This window comes from Physeter macrocephalus, chromosome 7 (genome assembly GCF_002837175.3).
Source record: "Physeter macrocephalus isolate SW-GA chromosome 7, ASM283717v5, whole genome shotgun sequence".
NCBI classification, from domain to species: Eukaryota; Metazoa; Chordata; class Mammalia; order Artiodactyla; family Physeteridae; genus Physeter; species Physeter macrocephalus.
In genome coordinates this window covers 122,998,930-123,015,052 of record NC_041220.1, presented here as the reverse complement: position 1 = coordinate 123,015,052, position 16,123 = coordinate 122,998,930, and the positions used below count along the sequence as shown (strand labels likewise).

The 16,123-nt window shown below is 40.1% G+C and overlaps 1 protein-coding gene and 2 long non-coding RNA genes across 4 annotated transcripts in view; 1 reads left to right on the top strand and 2 right to left on the bottom strand.

Annotated features, from left to right (window-relative positions):
* SYNPO2 (synaptopodin 2) overlaps positions 1-16,123 on the bottom strand; it is a 171,848-nt gene that overhangs the window by 61,053 nt on the left and 94,672 nt on the right. The window lies entirely within an intron of this gene.
* The window catches only part of LOC102983146 (uncharacterized), a 189,095-nt gene that overhangs the window by 172,554 nt on the left and 418 nt on the right, over positions 1-16,123 (top strand). Inside the window, exons 6-7 of the long non-coding RNA XR_008617879.1 lie at positions 13,208-13,346; positions 13,935-14,078. This is a non-coding gene — a long non-coding RNA (uncharacterized lncRNA). The remainder of the gene's footprint in view (positions 1-13,207; positions 13,347-13,934; positions 14,079-16,123) is intronic.
* On the bottom strand, positions 2,691-15,735 carry LOC129392255 (uncharacterized). The gene is made up of 3 exons (XR_008617880.1): positions 15,689-15,735; positions 15,537-15,576; positions 2,691-4,021 (listed from the first exon to the last, which is right to left on the bottom strand). It is a non-coding gene; the product is annotated as an uncharacterized lncRNA (long non-coding RNA).

Sequence of the window (16,123 nt, the reverse complement as noted above, 5' to 3'; positions counted from 1 at the left end):
AAAAAAATCCCACAAGGACTCAGAGGCAAAAAATATACAAATCAGTTTTCACTGCAAAGTAAAGGATCTGTTACAGTGGAGGATTACTGGACTGAATGTCAATATTATGACATAGTATGAGTGTGTTTCGTGTTTGGTAAATGCAATCACTGTTGCTTTGGTTGTGGTCATCCATTTACAATGCTTGGTGTCAGTTTATTTATCTCTTGTAAAAATAAAATACTGTGTGTGTGTGTGGAAAAAAAAAAAGTTACTAGTATTGGATTGGCCAAAAAGTTCCTTCTGTTTTTAAATAAAAATAAAAGACACATTTTTCATTTTCGCAGAACTTTATTGAACAATATATTCACTGTTTTGTTCCACTGCCTTCTGCCATTTTTCAGGCAACTTCATAATTCCATCTTCCCAAAATTTATCTTTTTGAACAAAGAACTGTTCCAGGTGCCTTTTACAGTCTTCCAGAGAATTGAAATTTCTTCCATTAAGAGAATTTTGTAAAGACTGAAATAAACGGAAATCCGAAGGTGCAGTGTCTGTTTAATACGGCGGATGAATCAGAACATCGCAGCCAAGCTGTAACAGTTCTTGCCTGGTCATCAAAGAAACATGCAGTCTTGCGGTATCCTGATGGAAGAGTATGCGTTTTCTGTTGACTAATTCCAGATGCTTTTCGTCGAGTGCTGCTTTCAGTTGGTCTAACTGGGAGCAGTACTTGTTGGAATTAATCATTTGGTTTTCCGGAAGGAGCTCATAATGGAGGACTCCCTTCCAATCCCACAATATACACAACATCACCTTCTTTGGATGAAGACCGGCATTTGGTGTGGTTGGTGGAGGTTCATTTCACTTGCCCCACAATCTCTTCCCTTCCACATTATTGTACAGCACCCACTTTTCATCACCCATCACAATTTGTTTTTAAAAGGGAACGTTTTTGTTACGTTTAAGTAGAGGATCACATGCGGAAATATGGTCAAGAAGGTTTTTTTCGCTTAACTTATGTGGAACCCAAACATCAAAGCGATGAACATAACCAAGCTGGTGCAAATGATTTTCAGTGCTTGATGTGGATATTTTGAGTATGTTGGCTATCTCTCGCGTGGTATAACATTGACTGTTGTCAATTAATATCTCGATTTGATTGCCGTCAACTTCAACTGGTCTACCTGACCGTGGAGCATCGTCCAGCAAGAAATCTCCAGTATGAAACTTCGCAAACTACTTTTGACACGTTCTATCAGTCACAGCACCTTCTCCATACACTGCACAAATCTTTTTTTGCGTTTCAGTTGCGTTTTTACCTTTCTTGAAATAATAAAGCATAATATGCCAAAAATGTTGCTTTTTTTCTTCCATCTTCAATATTAAAATGGCTACACAAAAATTCGCCAATTTTGATGTGTTTTTTTTTTAATGCACACTGATACGACAGCTGTCACAATACAGTGTAACAAAATTGTTTCGAATAAGTTAAGACAACTAAGCACTAGTAGAGCCATCTTATGGAAAGAACTGAATGAACCTTTTGGCCAACCCAATAAAATAGGCGTGTGCCTTTTCATATACCTTTGGGTTTTGGTTTGTTTTAGGAATTTTCTGGGTCCTCCTTATCTCTTTTTTCGTGTGTGTGTGTGTGTGTGTGCGTGTGTGTGTGTGAAGAGAAGTGTCTATGAGCCACTTGACAGTAGACACGACATCTTTCTACCTGGTACAGAAAGCCAAATGCACTTCCTAATGTGATGTCTATTAGCCTTAGAAGCCCACAAATGCAATTAAAAAACATTAAAATAGTGAAGCAACAAGGCAAGATATTAAGGGGACCAGAAGAAATATGAACTAATGTAGGTGGCCACAAAAATTGTTATAAGCATACAGTAAAGGAAAGCTTGGTAGATAATAAATGTAGATTGAAAGACAAATGGTAATTAGGGAAACAGTGTCTGTGTGTTGTAATACGCGGGCTACAGCAGATTACCCTAGCTCTCATAGCTAAATGGAAAAGCTATTAACATAATGGAGCAGATGTATCTGTTACAAAATAAAATATTACAAGTATTATAAAGAAAATTTAAAAATAAACAACAATCTTGTTTTGGGGGGATTACCTAAAATTCAATTTATTGCTTTATATACAGATATTAGTGATGCTCAGTAGGTCTTTAATTTATTAGTTTCTCCTTTGATATTGACATTTTTTGATAGAATAAGTATTTCAGATTGTGAGGGGGTCATGTTTTTTTCCCAAAACACATTCCTTTATTTTCCTTGTAAGACTGCCTAAGAACTGGGCAGTCATATGATTTCCTCTTAGTATATCCTAAGGCTTCCATGAGCATTCCTAGAGCTTACAGCCAAAGAAGTAGTCCTGGAATTTCAGATATTAAAACTTTCTTCACAGCCAGAAATTTCTGTGATATTTGGGTCATTGCACACAAATTTACTGGATAATTTGTATTCTAGTAAAAGACCTATGTGGTCCACTTCTGCTCCTGAGAGTATTCATTGTGCTACCTTTTCGATGAACACTCTGATTCCATCTTGAACAACTTCTTCATCAGAATCTTTTGTCTTCATATATTGTAAAGTATAAAAAAAGGCAATGGTTAGGACATCAACTTTCGCACCTTCATGTTCATTCTTAACATTAAGAAGTTTTTGATTTTGTTTTTGTTTTTTAATTTATGGCTAAGTTGGGTCTTTGTTGCTGCGCACGGGCTTTCTCTAGTTGCAGAGAGCGGGGGCTTCTCTTGTTGCGGAGCATGGGCTCTAGGCGCTCGGGCTTCAGTAGTTGTGGCTCGCGGACTCAGTAGTCGTGGCTCGCGGGCTCAAGAGCACAGACTCAGTAGTTGTGGCGCTCAGGCTTAGTTGCTCCACGGCATGTGGGATCTTCCCAGACCAGGGCTCGAACCTGTGTCCCCTGCATTGACAGGCGGACCCCCAAACACTGCGCCACGAGGGAAGCCCTTAACTTTAAGTTTTGTATTGCTTACCGCTGATAGAGTCAGGGTGAGTGAGGCATGAGTGGGTTGCTGCTCCCCCTTCCCCTCAGCTCAGATCTTCTTGCTAAGGAAGACGACATCTTTGCCTTTCTGGCGCCCCAGAGCCTCTGGCTAAAAGCTCAGTCAACCCAGCTTCCCTCCATAGATACAGAGTGGGCCAATGCATTTTTTTTTTTTTTTCCAACAAACAGTTTATTCTCTTTGTAGAACATAATAGTTATAGTTGCTGAATGCTCCAACTGGGTATGTGTTCCTAGACTAGCTTGGTGTTAATGTTATTTCAAAACAATTATTTGGTTATTCTCAGCAATGTTATCTGCACATATTGTTTTCCAAAGGTAGATATTTATTTTCCATTTTAAAACTTGCCTTGGTTATAAAGAAAAGTAATTTTTAATAGATCTACAAACTGGCAGACCTGGGAACACTGTCTCCTAAGTCAGAAATGGAGAAAGCCAAGAAGCAACATAATTTGCTCTGTAGAATTCCCTAAAGACTCAGGAATTTGTGGAAACAGTTCCCTCTTGAAGTAAGGATGAGGGTAGGGATGAAAACAGCAAGGCTAGTTTAAAAAAAAAAGACATGAGAACCTCCCAATACCATTTTCCTATTCCCCAAGCCAAGCCAATGTCCTTTATTCACCCTGCAGGACAGCAGGCACAGCTGAGGGTGGGTGTACCATAGGGAAAATAGAGGCTTACGCGAAAGATTAACTTCTAGATCTTTTTTTTTTTTTTTTTTTTTTTTTTGGCTGCGCTGGGTCTTCATTGCTGTGCGCAGGCTTTCTCTAGTTGCGGCAAGCGGGGGCTACTCTTCATTGCGGTGCGCAGGCTTCTCATCGCGGTGGCTTCTCTTACTGTGGAACACGGGCTCTAGGCGTGCAGGCTTCAGTAGTTGCGGCACACGGGCTCAGTAGTTGTGCCTCGCAGGCTCTAGAACACAGGCTTAGTAGTTGTGGTGCACGGGCTTAGTTGCTCCACGGCATGTGGGCTCTTCCTGGACCAGGGCTCGACCCGTGTTCCCTGCATTGGCGCACAGATTGTTTACCACTGCGCCACCAGGGAAGTCCCTAACTTCTAGATCTTAAGACACACCCCGCCCCCAGCCACGCTCCTGTCCAGGCTCCCAGAACTCTGGCAGCTGGACTTTATACCCTTCTAGCAGGAGATTAGGAGATTCTGATTAGCCAGTTAATTAGATATTAGAGCTTCACCAAGAAACGGCCCCACCTGCTCACCTACAGTAAGCAGGTAGCAAGAAATTGGTCTTCTAATCTAAGGGAAAGCCTCTATTATAAAAGAGACCAAAACAAGCAAAAAGCAAACATGGAAATTATGCTGGGAGAGGAAAACATCAAAAAACTTATCACTAATATCTCCAGAGTGATATGAAATTCGTGAAACAGAAACAGGATGGTACAGAAAAGAATGAGAAAGGCTCCTGGCAATTAAAAATGTCTCAGCAGAAATGAATAGCTTAGTAGAGAATTTGTAAGGGAATGTTGAAGAAATTTTCTAGAGTGTCCTAGAACCTAGCAGGTTTAAATAGCAAGACAAAGAGATGAAAATAGAAGAAAAAAGCTAAGTTACACAATGGATACTAATAGTCCAATGTATAAAGAATAGAAATTTCAGAATGAGAAAACAAGAATGAAAGAAATCATCAGATAATTCAAGAAAATTTCCCATTATTGAAGTACAAGTTCTCTATATTAAAAGGACCCACGCAACAGATGAAAATACGCCCAAACCAAGGCATTTGAAATTTCACAAGAAAATCTTGTTTCCAAGAGAAAAAGTTACATACAAGGGATCAAAAAAATCAGAATTGCTTTGGACTTCACAACAACACTGGAAACTAAAATACAGACTAATACCTTCACAATTCTGAGAAAAATATTTCCAGCCTAGATGTTTTACCTAGATAAATTACCAATCAAGTTTGAGGATAGAATAAAGATAATACCAAATATACTAGATCTCAAAAAACTTAGCTTTCACCACCCTTTCTTAGGAAGCAATTGGAAGAAAAGTGCCATGAAAATGAAGAAGAAAAAGAAGAAAAAGGGAGACATGGGGTCTAGGAAATAGGGAACTGACTCAAGAGAAAGGAAAGGGAATCTCCAGTATGATGAAGGGAGATTCCAGGAATTAGGTGTATACCTGGCAAAGAGAGCTACCATTCCAAATTAGAACAGGTCAGAAGACTGTAGGAAGGATGTCTCCAAAACAGACAATATTAATAGAGTTCCTAATACGTTTTAAACTATCAGGAGGATTACTTAGATGCAGAGAGTTTGGGGGTGAATTAATGATAAATACTTAGAAAACTGAAAAGAAATGACGGCTGTTAATTCTAAGGAGAAAAAGTTTGTGAAAGAAAGGAAAAAGTACTCATAGCATACTATATGGCTTAACTTCATAATATAAGCACTGGATATTGACTCAATCAAAATATGATACAGTTATATCAGGAGGATGGAGTAGGGGCAAAGGGAATTATGTGAGCTTGAGGCAGGGAGTAGGTAGGGATAACAGAGCTATGATCTTCATTTTCCATAGTGGTGAGCAAAAGGATAATGTTTACAACTAAAAAATAAAGAAATGGCACAATAAGTGTGTATTTTATAAATAAGAAGGAAAATAACCAAAGGTAAAAATGTTGCCTTTGGGAAATCTAGACTTGATGGTTTTTCATCACATCCTTTAGAGATATTTGACTCTTTAAACTAGGTGCATGTAACTTTGATAAAGATTAAAAACTAAATTTAAAAAGGCATCATGGCTTTTTCCCAAATTTTTGTATTTTTAATATTCTGGTTCTAAGGTATACTGGATTCAAGTAACCTGTGAATCTAAACTTTGTGTAAATAAAACTTGTCTTGATTTACTCAAAATTCCACTGTAGAATATTAAATAATCCATGGGATTTATGGACGTGAAAGATTAGCCACTTGCCTAATTCTTCAGTGAAAAATGAGTATCTAGCTAAGGAAAATACTACAGAGCTGTTTTTATTTCGGTATCTGTCCTTAATCTACCAACCAGTATCAAAACATGAGTATATATAAATGTGCATGTGTTTTACCTGTAAAAGACTGTGTTCTAAGATTTTGAGGTGAAGTGGTTTTTCTTTTTCTTTTCCTTTATTTTCTTCCTGTCAATTGATCCATTCTTCCTTTAGCTGTACATGGAAGGGGCAGGATGGTGCACAATTTCAAGGGGCATGCATCACATTAGATACACGTTAATGACACCCCCTATAGGGCACAAAGTCAAGGAGAAAAAATGGTGGTTATGAAATGGGAGTGACCTTTGACCTCTTGAGAGGAAAGTGTGAGGGTAGAAAGAAAACCAGTGTGGAAAAATATTCTACAATGGAGAGCTCAAGAAAATTCCACTTCATTCCACTCATTTCAAACCTTAGACCTAACAGACTTGTGCCCCAGTGAATGACTTCAGAGTTTTGGTGAAAATCTAGAGATTTTCTAGATTTATGTCTCAGCAGCACTGAGAGAGAAGGAAGGGAGGGAGGGAGGGGAGAAGGGAAAAAGAACAAGAAGACACAGACCCTCTGTGCAAATGATATAATTGAATTCTAAAGGCGGAATTAAATATTTTAATAAGTTCAACTTGCTGAACTTTTGCTTCCTCTCCCTCCTTTCCTCCTCCCTTCCCCTTTCTCCTGGCATCTAGCCCTGGCTAGATGAGGTCATAGGCTCCAAAATATGGCCATGGTATGAAGGCAGCAGCAAAAATTTTTAAACAACATTTCAGCACCACACTGCAGGGCCGAGAAGGGAACCTTGTGTAATGTGAGCAGGTATGAGCTCCTGCTATTTTATTAAGGGTGGCCATCCCTGGGGGTTTCATTACGTGTGTGTGTGTGTGTGTGTGTGTGTGTGTGTGTGTGTGTGTGTGTGTGTGTGTCTTCTGCAGTCTTCTATTTTATATGACAGTCATCAAGAAGTCTTCCTTTTCTCAGACATGCCAAAAGGAGAGTGGAGATAACTTGGTATTAATCCTAACTCTGGGGTTCTCACCTTTGAGCAAGGTCTTTGACGTTAAAAGCAAAGAAAGATTAAAATGAGAATGACCTCTGACATCCCCTACTTCTAGACTCGGCCTCTATGTATCAGTTTCTTGCTCCTTATCACTTCATTAAGTCACTAAACCTTGTTACCTGGAAGGAAAGATTGATGGAGTGATAATGGGTTGGCTCTCGTCACATTGCGGCCATGCTCTCCCATTTGCTTATTAAAGGAGCCTGGCTTTTCCTCCAGGTGGACCCAGATTCTGGAGCTCCTTTCTGTTAATAGGCCATTCTCCGAAGCTCTTTAACTTTTCCCTTGCCAGATCCTTCGAAGGAAAAATAACTTCTTAGGCCAGAACATGGTGGAATTTAATATCTCTACTTCAAAACCTTTTAAAAATACCAGGCAACAGTGCAAAAGCTTGAAGATAGTAGTAGATTAGAAGAAAATTCTTCTCTGTGTTTAGAATCTACCTTGTGTTTCCCAGAATGTCCATCTTGTTTTCAAATCTGATTTTTCCTTCAGAACAATTTCCTCCAGACCAAATGGCTGCCCTTCGATCATCCCACTTTACCTTCCAGGCAGGAGTATCTGCAGTCTATGAACTCATGAAAAATGACTTTGAATTTCTCTTCTGGCACTATTTAACTTTTATTTTAATTATTAGAAAACACATTATCTCCACTTCTAAATTGTATCTTCCCCCAAACAGGAAACTTGTTTAATCTCCTTACTATCCGGACATGTAAGTTAGTAATAACAATAACCACAGGTAAACCATTTGCCATACATACACTATTTCTAACCCTCACAGCAACCCCGAGAGGCAAGGACTATTAAGCCTATTTTGCAGAAGAAACTAAGTCCCTGAGAGAGTAAGTGGCTTGCCCAGGATCACATTGTCAGGAAGTAGCAGCATTTCACGGAACTTATCATTCAGCCAGAATCTGTCTTCCTCACACTCTGCTACAAGTTAGAAGGAAAGAAATGAAGGAAGGAGAGAGGGAGGAAGGGAGGGAACAAAAAGTTAAAATCTCAGGATTTTACCCATTTATTGGAATAATACTTCACAGACTCCCAGAGTAGTGAGAGATTGAAGAAATTTTACACAGCCTATCCTCTGCTTTTTACACAGAGAATAATTGAGACCAAAGTGGTTAAGATCGCTGGTCAAGGTTACACAGCCAGTGACACAGCTGGGACTAATGCAGACCTTAAGGATCCTGACTCCAATTCCCAAGTTGCTTTCTCTGCAAGGTGTAAATTTTGAAGCAGGCACTAAAACATTAAGATATTTAAAACAGGATAGCAGTTCATAGACATATATGTTTGGTCATTTGCTTAAGCTTTTGTTTACTAAAGTCCTCTGACTACTAAGAAGCAAGGATTTGAATTTCTATGTTTTCTTGAATAATTTTCTCCTCTCCAGATAGGATAATATATAAAATATACAAGATAACATAATTTTCTTTTGTTGGATCACCAAAAAGGCATGTTATGCCTTTAAAATGCCCTTCACTACTTAGCAGTCATAACGATACAAATAGTGAATGCTTCATCTGTGAGCACCCTGCTAAATGCATACTTTTGAACAGCACGAAGGCAGCAAAGTTTAGAATATGACCAAGCTAGTGAGGTGTGGGTATTAAAAATCTATATATATTTAAGGCCAAGTTCAGGGCCTTGTAATTTCCCCCAATTAGCTGATATATACTTTCTGAAAAATGTGTTTAGCAAGCATGGGCAGTTGACCGAATCCTAGATGACTCCAAAATCTAATAAGCAGAATTGTGTGCTTTTATAGCTTCATGGCAACACCTCCACCCCACCCCACCCCACCCTCTCTCAGAATCCTAATACTATCTCTTCCAGGAAGCTTTCCTCTTCTTCCTAAATTCTTTCCCTCCTCCCCCGAAGCGAAATGCATAGTGGCAGGCATCTGGGACATCTAAGATCCTGGCAATAAGGGAAAGGGGGCTGCCTCTGAGAGACAACTCTAAGATCATCAGCAACAGATGAGAATAGGAATTTTCAAAGTTACTTTAGATAAATGAAGACAGACCAGAGCAGCCTAATGGAAGGAATAAGCATATGGAAAGAAAGAGCGTGTCTTTCTGAATGGGCTGTTCAGAAATAGAAACTAGACAAGGGTAGGAGGCAAACGGTGCCCAACGAAGTACTGCCCAGAGGAGAAGGTATCCAGATGAAGGGCTTGAGCCACACAATACCAGGTGCATCCAATTGTGGAGGTGAGTGCAGCAGGCACCCACAGTTGCATCTTTCAACTCACCCTCTTTGTTCTGATTCCACACACAAAGCCAGCTTGACATAATAATGTGGTTTTTAAGGGAAGATACAGCACTAACCAGAAGATGCAAGTATTCAGGCTGCTTGTCAATGTGTTTTTACCTCTTTCTAAAGGAAGAAACCAGAATTCGAGCTTACCCTCCGTCTTCTTGGTGTTTAAGAGCATGAATCAGTATCCCCAGACTGGGTCACCGCTTGAACAATGACAAGACCGTCTTCGATTTTGGATAATTGAGGGTCAGGCCCTGGACTATGTGAGATTTACAAAGATCAGACCACCTTCCGGAGACCTTTTGTCAGTCTGTCAGTCAAACTTTCCCTACCTCGTTATATCTTCTTTCAAATTTCAGTTAGAGTTCATTGATTTCTTCTCTGACCCACTGATAGACATGGATCCCTCTCTCTTAGGGCATATCTTATGCCTGGTATTATATTTACTTTACTGTAAGAGAGTGTATCTCCTTGAGAGCAGGTATTGTTTTGTTTTGTTTTGTTTATTCAATTGCTGTTTTTTAGTATCAGTATAGAAATGTATAAGATACAGTCATGTCCTCTATATACTCATGAGTAGGGGTAACAGACAGAAAAACAAGTTATACATGTGGCAAAGCAATAATGAAAGTGTGTATAAAGAACCGAAGTATTGCAGAAGAGGAAGAGATGAACAATGCTGAGAAGCCTCCCTAGAGGAGGCGATGTCCGAATTGGATTGTGGAAAATAAACAAAATTTCACCCGAAGGATCAGAAAGGGAAAAAGTATTCAAAACAAAGGGAAAAACACATGCAAAGGCAAAAAAAGTGTGAAATGACTTGGGAATCAGAACACAGCTCAGTACTGTAAGAGTGTGAAGTGCAAGGGAGAGAGTCACTCGAGATCCGAGATCTGAGGCCGGATAGGCAGAGAGAGGATGAAATGTTCATGTATTCCCCAGATGGAGTAGGAACTTTCCATTGCAGATGACAGAAGCTAGCAAAGGCTTTTTATTACAAAAAAGACTGGATCAGATTTGTGTTTAAAAATATGTCTTTCGTACCCATGTGGACAAGGGAACAAAGAGGTAAGACAGAAAATAACAAGATTAGATGGATAAATAGAGGAATAGATAGATAGTGTTAAATTAATTAAACAAGGAGACCATTAGACTGAGGTGGCCCTAATGCCATGATCACCAACCTAAGCAAACCAAAACCTAAGCCTCAAGGTTAAAAAATCAAAATGCTAAGGACAAGCAATCACAAATAGCTAGTTAGGCTTTAAGTTATAGCCAATCAATAATCACCTTACTTTGCTTCTGCACCTTCTCTATGTGTCTTTCCCCTGGCTCCTGTTGGAGAGAGCGCTTCTAACCACTTCTGGTTTGGCACTGCCCAACTGGAATCTACAAATGCTCAAACAAACTCTTAAAATTTTCAATATGCCTCAGATTGCCTTTTAATAATAGGTAGGTAGGTAGGTAGAAGATAGATAGATAGATAGATAGATAGATAGATAGATAATGGATAGATAAAGTAAGAAAGCATTTGGAAAAGTCCAGCCCAGCACTGGCCAATAGAAATATAATATGAAACACAAATGTAGGCCACATGTGTAACTTTAAATTTTCTAGTGCCCATGTTAAAAAGAAACAGTGAAATAAATTTTAATATATATTTATTCCAATATATACAAAATATCCTTTCAACATGTAATCAATATAAAAAATTATTAATGATATAGTTCACATCCTATTTTCATCCTAAGTCTTTGCACTCTGGTGTGTATTTTATATTTATAGTGCATTTCAATTCAAACTAGCCACAATTCAAGTGTTCAATAACCACACTTGGCTGGTGGCTACCATATTGGACAGCACAGGTTCAGACAATACATGACGAGGCAGTGACAGGAAGGACAGGATACATTTATAATAATAAGATGAATTTGACAAATTAGGGACTGCTTTATGTCAACAATGAAACACTAGTTGAATATAAAGTTTTCTAGTTTGGAAAATCTTGCTGGATGACAATGCCATCAGCCAAGTCAAGGAAGCAGGTTAGGGAAAATAGGATGATGAATTTGTTTGGGACTTATGAATTTGAGGTGTGTGCAGGACATTGTGCCTAGTGAGTATAATAATGCCTACAGACTACACTATATAATGCTTCTATGTTTTAAACACTCTTCTAAGAGCTTTTTGTACGCAAACACATTTAGGGACTTCCCTGGTGGCACAGTGGTTAAGAATCCGCCTGCCAGTGCAGGGGACACAGGTTCGAGCCCTGGCCGGGAAGATCCCACATGCCGTGGAGCAACTAAGCCCATGCGCCACAACTACTGAAGCCTGTGCGCCTAGAGCCCGAAGCGTAGCCCCCTCTCTACGCAACTAACTAGAGAAAGCCCACGTGCAGCAACGAAGACCCAACACAGCCAAAAATAAATTTTTTTAAAAAATTTAATTTAATTTAATTTAATTTAATTTAATCTTCAGAACAGCGCTACAAGATGGGTACTACCACTGTCCTCCAAATGAGAAAACTGGGGTACAGAGAGTCACTTGGCCCAGGCCTCCTTGTTATCAGATATCAAGTGATATCAAGCAAAGATTTAACCCAGGCAGTGTGGCTCCCGGGGCAAAGGTTACAATAACACATTGCACAGCCACTCTCAAAGCAGGGCCTATGGAATCAGACAAGTCTGGGTCCAAATAACTCCTCCTTCACTAATTGTGTGACTTTAAGCAAGTGTATTAATCATTGGTTTTCTCATCTGTAAAATGGGAATGATATGCGTATCCCATGCTGAGAGGAATTACTGACATAATATATATAAAATGTTCATCACAGCAATGGGTATACAACAAATAGTAAATAGTAACTGCTGTTATTATTACATACATCGGGCTTGGAGCTTAACGTAGAGCTCCAAGTTGGGATATACATTTCCCTTCAGATACCTAACATGGGACCTGGACTGAGTTCTGTCTGTTGAAAAAAAAAAAAATACTTTGATTCATTACAAAGACATGTATTTAAAGAACTGCACAGATGACAGCTAAAGGCTGGGCTCATCCTGCAACAATAAGCTAAGACAATCATGGGCATTTACATCATGAGACAGCACTGCTGAGTGTTCATGGCAATTAGATCCTGTGAAGAATTGCATTGGAAGTAAAAATCTTGCTCTTAACCCTCAAGAAACTTAGAAGAACAGACTGAATACATCATGAGAACACCTTTGTTTGTGTGCACTTTTATTAGTTAGTGATAAAAATAATCAATATAAATTATTTATCATATAGGGATCTATGGTTGTTTGGTTAAAACCCCAGACAATTTAATCATAGGGTTTAGGTTTATCACATCTCCCATCCAGATAATCTCATTCTTGTATGGGCAGGCATTTGGATAAGAAAACAAAAGACAAAATTAAATAAATTAAATAGCCAAAACCATAAACAAAGGACATCTTGCTCGATAATCTCTGGCATTTTTAACTTTAGATTTCCAACACATTCATGTTAATTACATGCCATTTCCTGCCAAGCTTACAGTCATGTGATCTAAGTTAGCACTGTAATTAGCTTTGCCTCTTACAAAACACTGATTTTTTTTCTAGCTGGTGAGCTGCTGGGCACAGAACCTCTTGAAGAGTTTTAAAGAAAACTTTAGCAGCCAATTAGCACTCAACTCTCATGATCCCCCAGTTCACATTCTGAATCAACGGTGCTCATATTGATCCATCCAATCCCATGGATTGGATCAACTCTCCAATCCCTCAACTCTCTACATTCCATTTAGGTGATGGGTCTCTTTCAAATCAGGGCTAAGCCAATAACACAGTTTAATGCTCTGCAGGCCGAGCTCATGTGATTCTTCTCATCTCAGGTTCCGTCCAGAGGCCCGCCTGGGAAACCTCTCCACTACAAGATGTTCAAGTGGGCCACATACCTGGCTTGACCAATACGCACGGCAGATGAGTAACAAGTGCGTTTATAGATTTCGTGGTGCTCCAGCTGTCGCTGATGTAAGTGGTTTCTGCTAAAATTGGTATATTTTTGGCCATCTGCTTCATCCCCTGAGCAGTTCAAACATCACCAGCAGGGCCCAGTGGTCTGAGGAGGCCATACTTAGATTCTTTGTAGGTATAAAAAAGTTTGTCAGAAGGTTGCCTAATATGGTGACAGTGACTGACCCAGAGGCCTCCTAGAAGAACTAAATGTTCAACGGCAATAAAAGGGAACATTAATTAGCTCAGGGACAATACGTGGGACTGGAGATCAGCCAGTCAGGCTTTAGCCCCTGTCTCTCCCAACTTGCTGGGTAAGACTAGGTAAAGCATGAACTCACTCCATGCCCCCATCACTATTAGTCCAGGAATCAACTTGCTAATAGAATATATTTTCAGCCCATGGAATACAAGTAAACATTCATTTGAGAATCCTTTACAATTTAGAAAATTCAGAATAATATTTCAAATGCAAAAACCGTATATATATATATATATATATATGGAGGAAAAATGTGGGGAAGAAGAAAAGACCCCCTAGAAGCAGTTAAATAGGTTCCCAACAGACACCTAGAAACACCTGACGAAGCTGCTGGTTATGTATAGGAGGAAGCCTTTGTCCTGGGAGTCTGTCGGCCAAGAGATGTGTCTGCTGAGAGAACTGTGCTTGAAGAGTAAATGGAGGTGAGGAGGAAGCTTGCTGGCTTACATACAAGTATTCAGCAAGTGGATGGATCCAAGAGCTGAGTGGTGAGTTGTTCGAAGATGTCAGAAATTCACACAGACATGTTAACAAGCTGCACTTGACAATCTGATCAAATGGACTACGTTTCTCCTCTGAATTTTAAACCAAATGAAATCAAACAGGCCTCATAAAATGAGGTAAATCTGTGTAAAGCAAAACGTTTCCAAATAAATTTCATCCACTGAGATTGTTTCCCTACAATGACCAACCCTACACACTCTGCTGTGTTTACTATTTCATTTCTACCCTGTAAAGGACTTTTTCCTTTTCAAAAGAACACACACACACACACACACCCACCCATACCCCTACCCCACCCCATCCCCACACACTACACATTTGGCTTCCTGCCTTCAGTCTCTTCCTTCTTTAATTAATTCTGCAAACCAGTGTCAAATGGATTAATAAATATTTCTCTCATGTCACTTTACTATTCAAGGACTAACACTGGCTTCCCATTAATTCTCAAATCTACTCTGCTTGGTTTCAGTAGTTATCTTAAGAAAGTAAGCCTAGCTTTGCCTGACCATGCCCGGGGTTCAGAGTGGAGGATGCTTTCTCTATGGTCAGAGCCAGAGTAGAGCCTCTAGATAACAACAGAAGATGCCTCAGATCTGAGTAGCAAGAGAAGCTGAAACCATGCAGAGGAGTCAGGATCCAAAAACTGGAGGGCGGTAAAGGAGCACTGTAAGGGGGAGGGCTTGGAGACAGGCTTGGGAGTTTGGGCAGGGGCTGCTGAGTCAGGCCGGAGTTCCAAACCTAAGATCTAATAGCAAGTTCAATCTAAACGTCTTCACTTATCATACAAGCAAGACCCTCTCAGTCTGACCCCCATCCCCTGGCACCATCTCCTGCCACGCTTCTCCCTCACCCCACTCCTTCCTCCAGTCTAGAGTGTGGTCACAGTGAAGTTCTCCCAGTTCTTAGAACACACCAGACTCTTGTGAGACTCTACACCTTCACACACGCTACCCACTCTGGAGTGAACTCCCCTGAATGCTTTTTTGTTGAACTTCATTAAATGCTATCTTCTCCCTTTTTTATTCTATTCTTTCCTTGCTCAGCCAAGCCCGTCCCTGCTTCAGCACAAATGTCCATGCCATTTCTGCCTAGAACGTTCCTCCCTTCACTCTTTGTATGGCTTGCTCCTTCTCATCCTTTGTTGTTGGCTAATATCAGGACCGACGTCCTGCCAGCCCCTTTCCCTGCAAGCACAGATATTAGAGCTACAGGAGCCTCCCATTTGGCTCTGCCCAAGCACCCTTCAGACTTCTCTGCAAAGGTCAATGACTGAGGAGCCTCAGTGGCAACTTGTATCTCTCTCTTTCTCACTCTTCATTCTCACTCCTCTCTCTTCTCTTTTTTATTCTCTCTCCCAAAGTCCAGTTACTTCAGTCTTAAGGGTCTCCAAACTTTGACAAAAGGCTCAACTTTGATTAAAACTTCTCTAGAACATCACTCACCTGCTGTAGATGATGAGGAGCAGGTCTTGCAGTTCCCTTCCTTAATTAAAAAAAAAAAATGAGTAAGGTGGTCACACCAAAAGGAGTCACTGAATTAGGCCAGAACTGGGCTTTGGGAACAGAATTTGAAGCCGTGGAACCAGTGATCTTACCTGCGTAATTTTATGCTTATACACAAGGTAGCTGATCTGGAAAGATGTCTTAGCCTGGTCCGGGCTGAGGCCCAGGCTGTGTTAGCCTGGTGCTCTTGCCAGAAGACTCTGAATATATTTGAGAGTCACAATTCCCTATCTCAGCTACCCTGCTCCTACTTAGTGTGTCCATTTGTTTGGTTTTGGCCTGTCTCTCCCTCTGGCAAATAAACTCTATGAGGCCCAGGATCACATCTGTTTTGTTCTTCATTGTGACCCCAGTGTCTGGCACCATACTTGGCACATAATCATGCTCTGCAAATATCTGATAAATAAGTGATTGAACAAGGGACTTACTTATTCTTCAAGATCAAGAAGAACGTTAATTCCTAGGTAGAGTCTCCCCTCCCTTTCTCAGGCAGCTATTGGTTCTTGCCTCTAAGCCTCCACAATATT